Source organism: Botryllus schlosseri, chromosome 7 (assembly GCF_051294905.1).
Source record: "Botryllus schlosseri isolate E-star chromosome 7, Bs_hap1, whole genome shotgun sequence".
Classification (NCBI taxonomy): Eukaryota; Metazoa; Chordata; class Ascidiacea; order Stolidobranchia; family Styelidae; genus Botryllus; species Botryllus schlosseri.
In genome coordinates, this window is record NC_137242.1 from 14,069,240 (window position 1) to 14,085,739 (window position 16,500).

At 37.3% G+C, this 16,500-nt stretch overlaps 1 protein-coding gene and 1 pseudogene across 2 annotated transcripts in view; one reads left to right on the forward strand and one right to left on the reverse strand.

Moving 5' to 3' along the window:
• The window catches only part of LOC145443718 (uncharacterized), a 441,881-nt gene that overhangs the window by 138,975 nt on the left and 286,406 nt on the right, over nt 1-16,500 (forward strand). The window lies entirely within an intron of this gene.
• On the reverse strand, nt 10,283-16,163 carry LOC145443416 (cytochrome P450 2U1-like; annotated as a pseudogene). Its single transcript, XR_013916427.1, has 4 exons — nt 16,134-16,163; nt 15,363-16,086; nt 13,673-13,886; nt 10,283-13,609 (listed from the first exon to the last, which is right to left on the reverse strand). The product of XR_013916427.1 is annotated as a cytochrome P450 2U1-like (transcript).

Genomic DNA, 16,500 nt, shown 5'->3' on the forward strand with positions numbered 1-16,500 from the left:
GTAAACTTTCGTAGAAGATAAGCATAGTCACTACTCGAGGGTTCTGGCAATGTCATAGCAATAAACCAGCTACTCCAACAACAGAGTAGAGTACATATGTTTTCTAGTCACGGTCCTTACATCTTACACACAAATCAATCTACTTTGCTAACGAAAAGTGCTGAGTCATCACATGATTGTCCTAACAACAAAACAGCTGAAACATACTGCCATACAAAATGGTCGTTATAGTTTGCACCCCAACGGTAAATTGTACAAGTAACAAGTTTCGAGAATCGAGGTATCGAATAACGTGAAAGTGTTTTTCAGTGTCAAGTCGCTATGTTGATTAAAGCGTATATTGTAATATCATGATCAATTTTCATTCGTCGGTCACAAACTGTCACTACGCTAAATAATTCATTTTCACTCAAACACCAAAGTATACTTGTCATCAATCGTTCTCATCGAACACGACACTCAAACAACTTATTTACTTGCTACTACGTGAATTCCGATTTTGTTTTGAAAATATTTTATATAATTATTTTTAGTAACACTATATCAATGTCACCGAGTTGAGTGTTTACGATATTAGTGTGTATGTGTGTGTGTCATACTTGGGGGATCTGTATTACAATTGATTCGAATTGACTAAATGCAAGAAGGGTTGAAATGTTTCGAATCGATTCATAAGTGGTCTTCGTTGTGGTTTTTATCGGGACATACAGCACGAACTAACTGTAGACTCTTCTCTGTTGTACAGCTACTCGGTAGTCGAGATACATGCGGTCACATTTAAACAACGATCTTGTTTCGTCGCACCAAAAATATGTTCACTGTCGCGATACTCTGCACAAGACGTGCAAATCCTTTTCACACTGATAATAGTATACCAACGGCTACCGGTGACAACGTTTAACAATACCAACGACACTGGAATCACTGAACCAACGACACTTACCCGAGTAACAATACATTTTCCTTTGGATACATGACGCTTACCCGAGTAAAAAATATCAATATCTCCTGGAGATCCAGTATTAAAAGTGCTTGATTGGAAATTTATCTATTTCTCACAATCCTACCACTGTTTTTGAGGACTGGTATTATATGATTATTAAATAACTCAAGCCTAATCGTAAGACTTGAAAGAAATCACGTATTCGCTTGATGATAACAAGTTGCGTCATAAGAATCATGATAATATTCAATCAATGTGTTAATTTCCCAACTCGAAATCTCACTCGCGCTACAAGTGAAGCTGAATTGTATCCGAATATGTTAATTTACCGCCTTGACATCAGGATAATATTATTCAAAGTCTGTAAACATGGTATTGTCTTATATCAATAATATTAAGAATGTTGATGGTGTGTTTGTCGGATTATTCACACAATGATTTGAAACAGAACGTTGAAACTTACAACTTTATCATTGGTCTATAATTATTTTTGTTGCAACTGAGTTTATGCAAATGAAGCGCTAGTACATCCCGACGTTTCAATATCTTACCACACTCAAAGGACTTATTCACAAACAACATTTACATGTCATAAACCCGATTTTGACTTACTTGATTAGGGGGAGATGTGGTACCGATGAATCACTGGGACCGAAAATACTTGAAATATTCTCCATGATAATTCCATGATTACATTCCGTGAATTTGTCTACAATTACAAGCTACAGAATCTTTCCTCACATGCAAAAAAATTCGACCTGCGTGAGTTATGGGGTCTGTGACGAATGATTTACATTTTAGAGGGTGTAACGTAAATTTGGATCGACATTTGCACTTTTCTATATCACCTTTCAGACAAACAAACCCGCAATAATTTTTGATGTGAAGTTTAGGGCTTGTATCAGGGTATATAATGGCACATATTTTCCGAATCAATACCATCCTCGAGTGGACTATTTTCAAGTCAATTACAATATTTATGGGGTGGGGGACCTATGGTACCATAGCGAAATCAAACAAAATAGATGGACCAACTAATCACTTAACAACAGAAACTCGCCTACGTATATGTAGGCTGTAAATCATAGTTACCTGTGGTGTTTTATCGCTATTATGAGGTATTTGAAAGTTAAAATGTCGATTTGCGCGTAATATGTATGTAAGTTTAGGCGTACATCAAAACATGAATTTATGCCAACAATTGAGTTGATATATTCTATTTTATTCTTGAAGGTCGGGACGAAACATTCTTCATTGGCTTGCTGTAGCTTAGCTTATAGTACACAGCAAAACAAGTTAACAAATTTGAGTTTTTGAGCAGATGTCTCATAGGTCCCATGGCCGTGTGCCTTCGGACCCACCGGGTGGGGACCGATGACACGTTCGAGCAACAAATTTTAAACGTTTGTAAATATTTTTTGAAAAGGCGGATATTCATGTAAGTGTCCGCGATAGGTAAAGCTTGTATCGAAGTGTTGAGATGGAAAAAGATCTGCTATTCTCGGCTGAAGATTTGAGGGTCAGAGATCATTTTGCAATTTTTGATCCATCGGTACCACATCACCGCTATATCACTACAACTTGCAAACTTGAATAATTCATCCTGACTGTACTCATATGACCGATCTTTTTATTCAGCTGTAAAGCTCGTTACTATTCCGTAAGACAAAGTTAACTAAATTTACTAATCGGTGCATATACGACTGGACATAAACATATTAAATTTTGAGTATACGAGATTTGAATACTCGTCCGAGCAGGGACTGATAATTAAATTACCACAAGTGAATCCGTATATTACAGCGTAAAAGATATTGGAATGTCAGCAACTCTTTACGGTCATAGTTACTACCACATTAACTAATTTACCCGCCCAACTCGTCATGATCATTCCTGAAATCAACACAAACGCGCCCACTGACTTGAGATAACCACAAAACAGCATCAAGTTTTAAATCCACTTGTAGCTAACGGATAATTTTAATGCATCGATAGAGAATATTGTTGAACTCGTGAGTATTCTATTTCAATGAACTTTCGTTTTTTATACCGACTGCGAGAGTTAATATCGAATCGTAAGACTTGAAACAAATCACATATTTGTTTGATGATAACAGAGACATGACAAAAATATTACCGAGATTTTATAAACTAGTCATATTACTCTACACGTCTATCAATATCAGACTCCAAGTCGTCAAACTTTTTGTTTAAAGTAACATTTCACTTTTAAAATCGGGTTCGTTATAGTCATACAAATTGTATTAAACAAAAGAACTTTTTAGATGATTAAAATCAAATCATTCGTCTTCGACTTGGGCATTTTTAGATTGCACGCGACAATTCGTTTCAAATGAGTTGTAACCAAAGTTAAGATATCTTTGTGTCCACGGGTATAGAGGATGAATCAAGCTCACACAATCACGAATCGACGTTTCTGAGTATTTCACGGATGTAATAAACTTGTTAGTGTCGCCTATCTAAAAGTATGCATGCGTTCGATTTCCATACCGACTGTTGCGATGTTTAGGATTCACTTACAATGACCGAGAGTGATGATTTAACATCAATGTGGTTACTGTCGGAATTCGAAACAGAAAATTGAAAACAATACACAGTGTGAAAATATCTCTTTGATATCAAAGCACTATCCCAAGTACACGATTAATACTCAACTCCGTTCACACTTTCTATAGAACGTGCTAAATGTAAAATATCACGAGGTTGCACTCTAAGACTTTGATCATTACAAAAGTAAATTGGAATATGTTTGCTAGATGCATTCAATTCAACTAGAAATGTCTAGTGCACAACACTCGTAATATCAAGGAAGTACTTGCTACACTGTAATTGGCTAAACGTGTTTTGCATTGTTGTTCATTTGTAGTATTGATTGAAATTGTTCTTGAACCCGCAAATAATAATTCCCGACATGAAGCCAAGCCGCTGAAAGTCGTTACCATCACAAAGAAGCACTTTGTACGATGTTTACCAAATGTGTCCTATAGTTAGGTGTACTAGAATTATTTGTGTAACACATACACCGACAAAGAAATCGGAAATTTTTCCGTTGTCGTTCGCTAAAGTAAATGCCATCACAATACTCAGTCACTAAAATACCTTACTTGTATGTAATTGAATCCCTAGCAATTAACTCACTAAACCGAGCCCTAGTGACATTTTACTCACTTGGCGGATTATGATGTTAAACAGCGTTGCTTAATCGGTGTAGGCCGTTTTTCTAAATGCAAATCATATCCACCCAGTAGAAAACAATTCTCACTCGCTTGGTAATGAAAACGAGGTGTAGGTCTTCATTCAATATTTTGTTTGTGTCAAATACCTTGCAATGAACACACTGGAGTGGTTGAGCTTTACATCATCAGGCTGTCATCTGTACATCAAGAATACATCCGATTTGTAACTGTATCATTTACCTAACCGAGTTGTATGCACAGTGCGATATTTTTTGTCATTTATTGATTGGTGAACATACCACTTCGAAATACTACGTTGTTCTTAATTTCCTTCGTCGTGATAATCGAAGTACTATTGTTTCGAATTCGTCACAACCGACTTTTGTACGACATGATAAATTTTTGAAAAGTTTTGCTTAGAAGGCTGGTTGCATATCGCGAAAAAATAATATACCACTCATATTGATACTGCTACTCTATTGATCGGTATTTTCAAACAAGTCGATTCTCAATCTAGTAAACTTTATTACTTGAGGTACTACGCTTACTTCATTTAGACGTAAACTCACCCGTCTTTCAAAACCACAATGATAAAAAGTATGCAATCGAACACAACAAGTTTCACTTTTGTTGGATACTAATTATTATTCCACGCAACTCATTTCACACTAAATGTATATGAAAGATATTCATGACACACGAAAATATTCGCTCATGCTATGAACATGCGCAATGATTGGTGACGCTTTCAAATTGTTTCGATATCACAAGAACTTTATTGTCTGAATGGATGTTCAGGTATCTTAATAATCAAACAGTTCAACACAGAACTAGTGCTTACAGAAACATCAGAGTTGTTTACACAAAAGTTTGTATGCGTACAGTATGTGAATACCATGTGTAAGTCCAGCACAATTGCGGTATCCATCCGAGTTTAGTTAACACAAATTTATTACAACGGAGCCACATAAACTTTCGTGAAAGAAAAGCATAGTCACTTCCCGAGGATTCCGTCAATGCCATAGCAATAAATCAGCTACTCCAACAACAGCCCACATATGTTTTGTAGTCACGGTCCTTACACCTTTCATACAAATCAATCCACTTTGCTAACGAATAGTACCGAGTCATCACATGATTGACCTCACAACAAAACAACCAGTACATGGAACTGTATTAAAAAATGTTCCTAACTCTTTGTACACCAGTGGCAAATTTTGCAATGGCCATGTTTTGTGAATAGAATTGTTGTTCAGCGTCAAGTCTCCATGTCGAAGCGTACATTAAAACAGCGCAATTCAATTAAAACCACTAATCTATTTTCATTTTACCCCAAACTGTCACACACAGAAAAAAATAAATTTTCTTTCCCCAACACACTTGTACTACTTGTAACCAATCACTTCACTCCACAAACTATCTATCGCAGGGGTGGGCAATTTTTTTCCTCCGCGGGCCAAATGAGAAATAGAAAATACGTTGACGGGACGAGGTAAAAAGTTCCCCAGCGTATTTTGATTTTATTTCTAAATTACCTTGTTAATAAATGTTGCTGAGTGAATGTGTTGATATTAGGTATAATGATAAAGTGGCGGTTAATTAAAAAAATATATCTATTTGCCGTCATGATTCGAAATAACAATGGTAAACATGATATATTTTAACTCTCTTTAGAACCCAATACACGGTCTTCTGACTGAAATCGTGTTAACCCCCGTCAGAGAGCGCTGTCTCGTAATTTCACACATAATTATGTGTTGTCAAAAGTCTTGGTCTAGCTCACCAGGCCACATTCCGAAACAGAACATCACCACATATCTATTGAGCGACGTTGATTTCAGTTGATTATATCTACAGGGATCATGGCAATACGTTTTTGCGTTCATAGATTTCTCTTGCCTCATACGATAGTGCTGAAACACAGGCATGTGCCTCTGTGCAGATCCTGAAATCGAGAAAGCACACCTTGGTGTTATTTGATTTGGATTTCACGCCCGATGAGCCTACCATTCGAGCTGTGCATTGGGATGGCAATTCTATCGTCAAAGTAAACGGTAGAGAGATGTATCGATTCATCGGTGTTGTGAATTTTCAACGAAAATCGGGCTACATTGTCGTTCGTGGTTCCCATATTCAGCTTTAAATATATCGCTTTTGTGCTGTTCATTGTATCGATAGCATCAACGGTATAGTTGATCGAATAACCATGTAGTAAGACGAAAACACGAGTGTTTGCGCGTTGGATCTCCAAACTCTTCTGTTGAACAAAGTCGATTTTATTGATCACTCGTTGCAAGTTGGAGATCGTCAAAATTATTTTGTAATATAATAAGGTGTGCCAAATCACTGGTATCAAAATTAACGGCTATGATAATGTAACCTATGGATCAAAACCTGCATTATTTTCCAATATTTGTACAACGACACATTGCATGTAATGTCATACGCCTCATTTATACAAATACTTGGTGTGACTAAAAAACGTGAAGAAATTAATATGTGTGAAGGTATATGCATTGGTATTTTTCATGGAAGCAAACACGGGTTATGAATGAACATGTTTATTTTGAATATTGATCATTAGTTCTGGTTTATCCATTCAGAGTGAATATATTTACAAACTTTCTCATATTGGTTATCCGATTTTGAATGATTATGAGCGATATGCATTGAACAATAACGAATAACACATCATATCCGTGTACCTATCATCTGTATATTGCTACCAAGAAAACTCACAAGCATACAACCCGAGTTGCTAGCACGATGGTGAGCATGAATTCATTCTCGAACGAAGATCATTACCGTTACCCAAGTATCTGCCAGGTAACAAAATTGTTACTTCAGGCATATTGACACTGGAAAATAAAATCAAAGCACGAATCCGAACAAGAACATAATCCACGTATCGAAACCTGTATTATTCACCACATTTCCAAAACATTCATGTCGGTGTACAACATTACATTGGTATTGCATGCTGGTAACCGATAATTATGATGCGATGCACCCTAGAACAAGTAAATAGTTCATGCGGTTACACAAATATACTGAAATCGATTTGGTGTATGTTTTTTGCGACTGTTCGTTGGATAATTAATATGAAACTGACAGCAATCAATGCCAAAATACCAAATTGTTGGTTGTGTATGGTTACAAGAATATGATCGCCAAACGAAAATCGTATTTTGAAATATACTTATGGAAATGCAATATGTGACTCTACAGAAGGTTAGCACAATCATGGGACTTGTTCAACGCTGTCGCTTCACACCGACTATGGTTACCGTTAGTGCACTATCAGGAGTGAGAAAGATTTGCACGTCTCATACACAGTACTGATTTGCATCATCGCGAGGGCGCGAACACTGAACATATCACACATATGATGAAACAAGATCGTTATCCAAATGCGAATCTGTATATTACATGTTCGGCTCGAGCAACGCAAAAGAGATGCACTTTTTTCGGAAATGTCGTTGCATGACTCGTTTTTTGGAACTCCACCGAATATCACATGCAAATCGAATTGAAGCATTTCAACTCTTTATGCATTATGTCAATTCGGTTTAATTTTATATTTATTTTATAATAATATCAATAATAAAATAATTGTTAACTATCTGTACAACAAAATCAGAATATTGGTTGCAACTGGTGTGTTCGATGAAAATGATAGATTGCACATATGCTTCGAGGTTGATGAAGAAAATCTAATGGTCAATATCGTGATAGCTTGTATTAAAACACAGAAAATAGACTCGTGGTTTCAATTAGGTTGTGACTGTGACGCTTCAATGTATGTTTTAAGAGACTTTGACGCTCAAGAAACACTTTCACGTTATTCAGCAGTTCGATTGATACAACATACTCACTATAAGATTTAGCGCGAGTGTGTAAAGGACACCGAATATTTATTTTTCAAAATGAACTGTCTTCTGGTTGTATTGATGCGAGTACAATCATTTGATAACCATCCACTTTTCTTTAGTAAAGTGGTTTGTTCTGCGTGTTAGATTTGTGAGGTATGGGTCGAATACATATCTACTGTTATCTAGGGGAAACAAGATGATTGCGATTACATTGACAGATCTGTCAACCAGTGACTATGGCTTTGTGTCACGAAAAACGCCGCGATAACGTGGTAGAAAATTTTTGTTTTGTGAAAAAAATGTTTCAATGCCGATGTGAGTGCGAAATGGGAATTTCAGGACTATATTTTCACGAATGTTACACGTCGCGGTGAACCTGAAACACCACATTTTCATGAGGGAGCATATCATGGTTGTCGGTATTAATCTAGCCACACTAAAATCATGCTTTAAAATATTCTTCATGGAAATTTTTTACATTACGATAACTAAATTTTGTAAAATCATGGGGTCTTGGTATATGGTGTTTTCAACTCATCGGGTCGCGCAAGATATATACTTGTCGTTAGTATGAAATATTATTGTCAGGGCAGGATTTGCGTGTCTTACGTAGAGTGTTTATTTGATTTACCAATACAGTGAACATATTATTTATGGGAATGAGATAGTTGTCAATCGCGAACGAAGAAAAGGTTCACAGAGTATAGCCCTATAACCAACCAAGTGACTGTTTTACCGTATTTTGTTATAGAGTATACTCATACATTTTTCTGTACCTTGGATGTTGTGACCTAAATAACTACTTGGTATAAAATCAGTTGAGTGTGACAATTCGTATCCGCAACAGTTGAATGAACCATTCTTCTAAACATAAGTTTTTCAAAATTCTTCGTATCGTAAAAAATGTGATTGTTACAAATTCGAAAAAATGTACTTCTATTGACGATAGAAATTAGGAACAATGCAATACTTCGGAATTGACTGTCTGTCGTATGGTATGTTCATCAATCACTAAACGAAAACGGTAGTGAATTGTGATTACAACTCGGTTAGTTGAACGACACAGTTACAGATTCGTAGGTTTGATGAAATCTTAATTCACCGACGAAAGCTTGATGTGATAAACCTCGATCAACATTCGATTGGGGCAATTTTCAAAATATGTGTCGCAAAGAAAATATTGAATGAAGACTCACGCATTCGTTTCATATTTCAAGCGTGTGAAAATTATTTTCTGTTACACCAAATTGTTTTCTGCGACACTAATATAATTTGTATCTAGAAAAACTATCCATACGATGGGACCGATGTTGGGAAATGTCCATAATGCGACGAGTGAATAAAACACACCTTGAGTTCGTTGTGATCCGAGTATTCTCATGTCACGCAAAAACAACCAATGTATTATACAGTGTGTGTAATTTCGTTGAAATGATTACGAAATAAATAATGATAATAATCACGTCGGTTGTTACTATCGATGCTTTAGCTTTAAACTACTAAGTGATGTATTCAAATATATGCGCTATGTTGACAGCTCAGTGATACTCTCGGGGTCTTGTACTGCTAAGTCAGGACTAATGTTGTCTAGAATTCAACCACATCCAAGTAAGATCTTTTAGTGATTAAGTGCTGTGGTGAAAATTACTTTACCGAATGGAAATGGAGAAAGTTATATCAATAGTACTAATGAACAAACACATTTACCATATTTCGACGTAGGTTGTGTTTCTGATTTCTTTTTTTAGTGCGTGTTCTACAAATAACTCAAGTCTATCCAACTAAGATAACGGTAACAAACATTTTCGAAATTGATTTTGTGATGATCAAAGTGTTTCTGAAATGGTGCGAACGGATTAAGCCAGTGGTTCCCAACCTTTTTCGACCCATCGCCCCCTTTTCAAGGTCAACACCGATCATCGCCCCCCAAATTTTGTGCACCGATAATTGGGCATACAGACTGTAATCACCGGCGGGTTGACTGAAAAAAAAAAAAAAAGGTCATCTTTCTCCGCTCAGAGCTGAAAATAACGTTTTTTCGCTCCGCATTGCTAGGTGGATGACTAAAAAAAAAAAAAAAAAAAAAAAAAAAAGGTCAGCCGTTTTTACGCGTCATCGCCCCCCTATCGCCCCCTTCGCTATTTTCGCCCCCCGTCGCCCCCTTTGTCCATTTTCGCCCCCCTGTCGCCCCCTTCGTCATTTTCGCCCCCCTAGATCGCCAAATCGCCCCCTGGGGGGCGATATCGCCCACGTTGGGAACCACTGGATTAAGCAATAATCGAGCGGCGGTATGTCATGTCACATAGTGTGATATCTTGAAACCCGGTATGCGCGTACCTGTTTCAATTCTCGCCACACACTCTAATAATAAAATATTGAACCGATTGTTAAATGTATCAATAACGACTTGCCAACGAAAATTAATAAAATATGTTTTGTGTTGGTCTGTAAATTCAACATTAACCATATTGTCGCTTTTCATTTGACCCTGGCGATTACAACGGACCGATTTGTAAAATCTTAGCAAGCATATTATAGCATTCTGTAATACATACAGAGGTGAGTAATGGATTAATTTCCAATCAATATTTCATTACGAAATTCGAACAAATACGTAATTTTACATTGATAACTCTAGCGAGTTTGCTACGGTGTACTTGGAAACATCGATTCGCGATTGTGTTAGGTAGATTCACAAATAGAGATGGTAATAACAATGTTTTCAAAAATTTTGTTGTGCAACTTTTTCGTAACTTCGTTACAACACATTCGTGATGAATTGTCGAATGTGATTTAAGACCACAAGTCGAATATAAATGATTTGTTTAATTCAAATAAAAAATACTTTGCTTCGGTGTCGCAGAAATGTAATTTGTATAAATGACATAGACAACAGCGAATCTATTTCTGCAATTTGAAATGACACTTTAAACAAAAGGTCTGACGACTTGTATTTTAATATTGACAAATGCGTTGATTAGTATGACCAGTTTACAGAACCACGATAATGTTTTTGTTGTATGTGCGTTATCATCACACAAATGTGTGATTTGATTCAAGTCTTACGATTAGACGCTATTTTTCGCGGTTGGAATAAAACGAAAGTTCGTTGAAATAGCATACTTACGAGTTCAATAGTATTCTCTATCGATGAATACGAATAATCCAACAGCTACAAGCAGAATTTAAGAATTGACACTGTTTTGTGGTTGACTCACGCCAGTAACCAGGTTTGCGTTGATTTCAAGAATGATCATGACGAGTTTGCCCGATAAATTAGTTAATGTGGTAATAACTATGTCGTAAAGAGTTGGTGACATTCAAATATTTTTTACGGCATAATATTCGGATTCACTTGTAGTAATTTAATTCTCAGTCCCTGATCGGACGAGTATTCAAATCTCGTATACTCAAAATATAATATGTTTATGTCAAGTCGTATATGCACCGATTAGTAAATACTTTGTCTTACAGAATAGTAACGAGCTTTACAGTTGAATAAAAACATCGGTCATATGAGTACAGTCGGGATGAATTATTCAAGTTTGCAAGTTGTAGTGATATAATCAAGTAAGCCAAAATCGATTTATGACTTGTGAATGTTGTTTGTGAATAAGTCCTTTGAGTGTCGTCAGATATTGAAACGTCGGGATGTACTAGCGCTTTCATTTCCATAAACTCAGTTGCAACAAAAAAATAATTATAGACCAATGATAAAGTTGTAAGTTTCAACGTTCTGTTTCAAATCATTGTGTGAATAATCCGACAAACACGCCATCAACATTCTTAGTATTATTGATATAAGACATTACCATGTTTACAGACTTTGAATAATATTATCCTGATGTCAAGGCGATAAATTAACATATTCGGATACAATTCAGCTTCACTTGTAGCGCGAGTGAGATTTCGAGTTGGTAAATGAACACATTTATTGAATATTATCATGATTCTTATGACGCAACTAATGTCAATGCCATTCTAAAAGCGTGAAAACTTATAGCGACTGTGTGGAAATCGAAAACGGAGCTGAAAGTTTGTCAAGTCAAGTAATATTCAGTTTCAAAAAGATTAAACTCCTAAAAAGATTAGAGTTATACCGACAATTGACAATTTGTTGGTATTCAAGTTGCCACCGTTGTGGTTCTGTTATTCGTTACCCTTGTGAGTGATCGTATGATTTTACAATTATTTCACACCTATTTGAGTATGCGGTAACCTCGCAAAGGATGAGAGTTAGGACGGAAATAAGTGACAATTTGTTGCTATTCAAGTAACCCACACTGGCGGTTCTGTTATTCGTTACTTATTAAATCTTACTAATGAAATCCAGTTCTGTGACAAACTGATTACTAAAATTTCACCGCGTGAGCGATCGGTATGTCTGTAACACCAAGTCACTAAAGATGGTTATTTCCGAGACATTATCTTGTCAGCGATGGCGGGATTTGCATGGCGGGATTTGCAATCTATTTTACAATTTTTGAAGTGTTGAGTTAAGAGCGCGGTTTAATTGGTTTTCGAATCACCGTCTACGCCAATAAATTACCCAAATATTACCATGCGAGTAATTCCTAGATTTAGCAAACTATTTCACACCATTTTGCTGTAGGGTTTAGAGGACTTCAGCGTTACCAGGCAACAGCTTCAAAGTAAAAAATCTGATATGTGCGCTGATCATTGTATTTCATATTTGATTAAAAGATCTCAAGGTTTTTCAACTGAACAGTATCTAAATTATTTTGGCGATAAAAAATATGAGAATGATAAAATTGCTCGTGCATTTGTAAAGAGTTTGATTGCGGATGACTAATAAACACATTAAATGTATACATCTGTGATTTGTGCTGAGATGTGCGTAGATCATTGTATTTCATATTTGATTAAAAGATCTCAAGGTTTTTCAACTGAACAGTATCTAAATTATTTTGGCGATAAAAAATATGAGAATGATAAAATTGTTCGTGCATTTGTAAAGAGTTTGATTGCGGGTGACTAAAAAACACATTAAATGTATACATCTGTGGTTTGTGATATACTTAACACAGTGAGTCAGTTTGGTGCTGAGCGATTGTTTCTGGTATATTCGTAATACTCGATATTACGATAGTTCAGTTTACTGCAGCACAAAACATCCAGCTGCACGGGAAACAATTCCGGATGTGAGCGCGCAGGATGCCAGAGTCATTTGTCACACGAAATATAGGTCGCGCGCGCTCGAAATCAAATCCTCTTGCACAACAGGCCGCGTTTCTGAATTTCCTGTTTGCGAAACGGACGCTTTTGGTGTGTCACACATGTCAAAATGCAGCTGCGAACATCTATTTTTCAAAATCAGCTTGCACGAAGCGCGCTTTAGTGAATTTCCTGTTTCTACTCATTTATTATATTTTGCGAAACGATATCGGCCGCTTTTAGCGTATCACGCAGGTCAAAATGCAGTGTTTGTGACTCCAAAATGCGGCATTTTCGATTCCGGAAGTCTTTAATTGTTTATTATATTTTGCGAATCACCACCGGGCAATACCACTACTGACGTATTTGCTCGCCACATGCGGTATTCCGATTGGAGCAACGGGTCGCATACGAAGGGTCTCCTGAAACGATTGCAAACAAGATGCATACTTACACTTCATTCGCCTCAACTCGAATATACCTACCTGAACACAGGCTCTCGCAAAATTTAAATTGTCGCTGAACTTTGGAGTCTTCTGATGCAGTACCTCGTCTATTTGCCCGTGCAATTTCGATTGGTATTCGGGGTGTTTGCATAAGAACAGAATCTCCCAACATAAAGTAGTGAAAGAAGTCTCCGACCCGGCCAGAAACAAGTCTCTTACCAGACCATTTAGTTGGTCGTCGCAATTGAGATAAAAATAAGATGAGACAAATTACATCAATCTCTTAAGGGTGTGTGTTTTAATGTGCGTGGGCAGTGCGGTGCATCGACAAGCTTTGATTTAATTATTTTGGTTGAAGCTATTACGATGGAGTATTAAAAGTTGCTGTTAGTACAATTCGACTTATATTGATACTATTACACATGATTGCGACACCGATATACAAATCCATACGGTCAATACGCTGACGTAAAGAGAAGAGGCTGGGCCCATTGCTTCCTCGCCATGCACCACCATCCCTGCTATCACAGTAATGCATGAGCGCCAAGCGGGGAAGTCATCAATACCAGTGTTACTTACCGGGTCTTTGGTCTGGACCAGGTCTGGGATCGAACCCACGACCTACCGATCAAGAAGCCGGACGCTTCACCATTATGCTATCTTGTCGGTAACTGTGCAGTGTTCAACGGTTCGAAATTTTTGATTCATAAATAACATTGGGCAAATCGTGATCACCTTACGACGGCAGAGTTGGAGAACTAGAAACCTTTCAGTTTTTTCAAAATTAGAATTAAATTAGAATTCTAGCTGCAGATTTTTTCCAAATTAGATTAGAATTAGAATAGATGAATTTGCAAAATGAAAATTGAAATATATTCCATTTAGAAAGAAATACAACAAAAATTAAGATCTTCAGTTCATATGAAATCTATCTCAGTACATTGTCATAAGCATGAGAGTGGGAAATGTCTGTACACCAAGCTTGGCTCGCTTCGCACTATGAAATTTTCCTCCTGTAGCATTTTTAGAAATACAAGAACTTTGACGATAATTCAAATTAGAAATATCCAGTTGTCCAAGTGGTGTCAATATTATTTTATGGTTGTGATGGTGGCAAGTGAGGAACTATCGCATGTCTTCCATGACTACATACTGTCCCCGTGTCAATATCTCTATCGCGCAACTGGTATGGGTGAAGTCGGCAATCATTCTTGTCAGTCACCACGACAGCGAAGTCTCAATGAACCCTAATACCTCTCGATTCACAAGTAAACAATGATAGTCGTACTGAGGAGGGAACTTGGTATGGGACAAATAATTTTATAATGAGGTGATATCACTTATTCATTGTAAGGCAGTGAAACTGATGACGTTATAATGTCCAGGTAGTCGTATTTTCGCGGGAGGGGTAAAGTGCCTACGTCCGACTGACTATTAGAGGTGGTCAATAACGAATTACTCAAGGAGATATGTTGCCTAGTCGTACCACTTAATCACATGGGTATGATTTTAGGCTAATACTACTACTATTGCTACTACTACTACTACTACTACTACACGTACTACTACTATTACTACTATTACTTATAGGTTTTCATTTTTTTGACAAAACTATGCCTTGAATACTTCTAATTCTCCTTGAGTAGAAATGTATGACATCATACTTCTTCTTCTACCAATTATGACTACTTTGACCGCCGCCAACAGTGGTTCCAGCAAATTCTATTACAATTTAATTAGTATTAACTGTGGATGCGCAATGGGTGTACCTATCTGCTCTGAAAATATTTCCGACTGCTCGCTCCTGACCTCCATTTCCTGCAAAAAGCAGTCGATGAGATCCCGCGGCTCCTTGGCGTCGCGCGACATCTTGTGTTCTTCAATCTGCTTGTCAATCGACCTGTATCCCGTCTGTTCGTGCTCTTTTGCCTCTTGCGCTCCCCAGCGGAACGGCGGAATGGCCTTAATCATAATACATCCACGATCACATGCTAGTTCTATATGAGCTAGTGTTCGAATACTTTCAAGCATGGATAAAATGCCGTGATTGCATTGATTGCGCTCTACTTGGTCCCGGTAGAAATGAGATAAAGCCATTGTCGAAACTAGGAACTCTCTTTTGGTAAGTTCCTATTGAACACCAGTTGCGAAATGACAGCAGATGCTCTCTCGTAAATTGGAAAGGTGATGTCGACCAACTCTTTCGCGTCACAATGCGTTTGTAGTTCGTCGCATAAGTCTGTGCACAACTCTAGAATTTTCGGTTCGAGACTTTTCTTGCCCATTCCGAAGAGCTTCAAAGTCGATAAACCGAATCGTCGCTGCTCTTTGAGAAGGTTTCCATAATTCAGAAAAATAATGCCTGTGTCACCAGAGAGTCCAGGTATTGAATCTTGCAAACGATCACTGAGCACAACGCTTTTCTTGACGAATCTTCCGTAACAGCTTTCTGGCTACCCAAGATAACGAATGCCATCGTCGCAAACTTCAAGCGGCAAACCGGACCATATGCCTTGTTCCATTCGCTCATATCCCTTTCCGAATGTAAGCTGAGAGACAGTAGATTGCCCACGAATGGATAACCTTTCGAACCTGAAATTGCGTGACACGGTAGGTAAATTTATGGATATGCAGCCTGTTGAAACCGCGCGACGTAGCGTCATTCCTTACCAGGTGGCAGTTGACTGGTGTGTTTTCTTTCACTTAGTAGCTTCCAGCAATATACAAATACAACCACAAACAACAGCATAGACTGGACATTAACGTATTCTTCATAATGCCTTTTTCGACTTCGCTATACCGCCAAGAAATTTCTGCGACTTTGGTATAACAACTCTTTATAATGATGCTACAGGGTAAGAGGACGT